The 1,789-nt window shown below is 40.4% G+C and overlaps 1 long non-coding RNA gene across 1 annotated transcript; it reads left to right on the forward strand.

Annotated features, from left to right (window-relative positions):
- The first annotated feature begins 469 nt into the window (after positions 1-469).
- LOC147664993 (uncharacterized) lies at positions 470-836 on the forward strand. The gene is made up of 3 exons (XR_015305072.1): positions 470-544; positions 649-674; positions 780-836. It is a non-coding gene; the product is annotated as an uncharacterized LOC147664993 (long non-coding RNA).
- The last annotated feature ends 953 nt before the right edge of the window (positions 837-1,789 follow it).

Here is a 1,789-nt window from a genome sequence, read left to right on the forward strand (position 1 = left end):
TCCTGTGCTACGGATTGCTTTTCCTATAAGCACAGCATCGTCCAGATAAGAATAGATCTCGGAGCGCTCCATGAGCAAACACATTCATCAGCACAAGAATGTGATATAGTGGGAATTGGCCTTTTTGATTATTCAATTTTAGATCCTCTCACCACGTACATCTCACTTTTAAAAAAAATATCTATCATGTGTAAATGTCTGTGGATAATAAAGTTTCACAAACAGGAGGCACGGTTACACTGTTGCTTTAAATTTTGTTCCGTTTTACTGGGCTTTAAATCATGTGACGGCCCTCGCTGCCAATAATATAGCGCAGTACATATTGCAGCCTGAATCAGGTTCCCAAACGTTTGTGAGAGACGCGAGGATGTGGTCTTGAAGGTAATGGGTAAAATCAGTCGCTCGAGTACGAATACAATCCACACGCCGTTGGACCTTCTTTTAAACTCGCGGTTACTTTTATTCACAAGATGCCAGCTAGAAGAAACACGCGGCCTCCGGTACACCCAATTACGATTTGAAATAAAACACCAGTCCACACGCGGTAAGCCACCAAGTATGACGTTCGTCGACCACGTTTGTACTGTTGCCAATAACGATGGCGCATTCAAGTTAGGATTATAACACCTCATATATTTTTTCCTCTAGAAAAGGCGGCTACAGTATTAAAATAGGTAAGTGCCCAGAAATGATGAATGAATGGCTAATGGAGACTAAATGTGAGAAATGGGTGTTACTGTGTTGAATTCTAAAATGTCTGTCATGTCCTTTCTATTCAGAGTTGTTTGTCATCTGAACGCCATCTACTCGAGGAGTGTATTTTTCACAATAATAAGGTACGGACAGTGGTTGTTGACAGGAGCTGTTACTGGTAGTGAGGAAACTGGGTTTTTGGAACGCATATTTAAACAAGCGTTTGTTTGTGTTTTATAGCTTGTTGGTCCTGAGAAGAACTCCGCACTTGGGGATTCGAAACGCGTCGACCTGTTGTTGGTTCCTTCTGTCAAAATTGAATTATATCGTGAATAGTGTTCATTAAGTAGGATTATACTTCTAAAACTGCTTTCATCACACTGATTTCATTCCTTGGATGTGAAACCATTTATATGGATAAAGAACCTATTTTTGACATTAGGTCCTAAGGATTTTTTTTTGTGGTATGTTAGTAGATGGATGAAAGTTTTGGCCAGTGTGTAAGTGTGGATGTGTTGTAAATTTGTAAATTGTATTGTATATTAAGATCCTGATGTAATGTAATACTGTTTATTTGTACATGCACATAAAATTGTTTGTTTGCTTATGAAAATAACTATGTTCCACTAGTGCAAAAATGAATAAATAAACTAGTGACGTAAATCAAAAATGGACCGTTATGTTTACTTCATATACGTTGTCATAAAATAGTCAAGTGATGTCCAGTACTGGCAGTTGTGTTGTTCTTTAGTGACGTGGCTGTGGCCATGGGCTCCCAACTCCCCACTGACTCCCTGGGGGAGCAGAACACCCCCTCCGCCTATTAATACCTGAATTGACAAAGCTCCTCTTTGCTCGCATAAAGCCTCAATGCAGAATGTGACTGCAGCAATATACTGCAACCTGCATCCTGGGTCTCACACTGGAAGCACATCAAAAAGTTGAATTTATGGGGAAACTAAGAGCTGTTAGTTATACTTGCCTCGACTGAATCATTGTGAGCACTGACCATAGCTGCCCCCTCCATATTTGGAGGACTGATTTGAGAACCATCAAGTGATGGCCTCATTTGGTTTCTGAGCAATCATGGGCAAGC

The sequence above is a fragment of the Lissotriton vulgaris genome, unplaced genomic scaffold (assembly GCF_964263255.1).
Source record: "Lissotriton vulgaris unplaced genomic scaffold, aLisVul1.2 SCAFFOLD_894, whole genome shotgun sequence".
In the NCBI taxonomy this organism is placed as follows: domain Eukaryota; kingdom Metazoa; phylum Chordata; class Amphibia; order Caudata; family Salamandridae; genus Lissotriton; species Lissotriton vulgaris.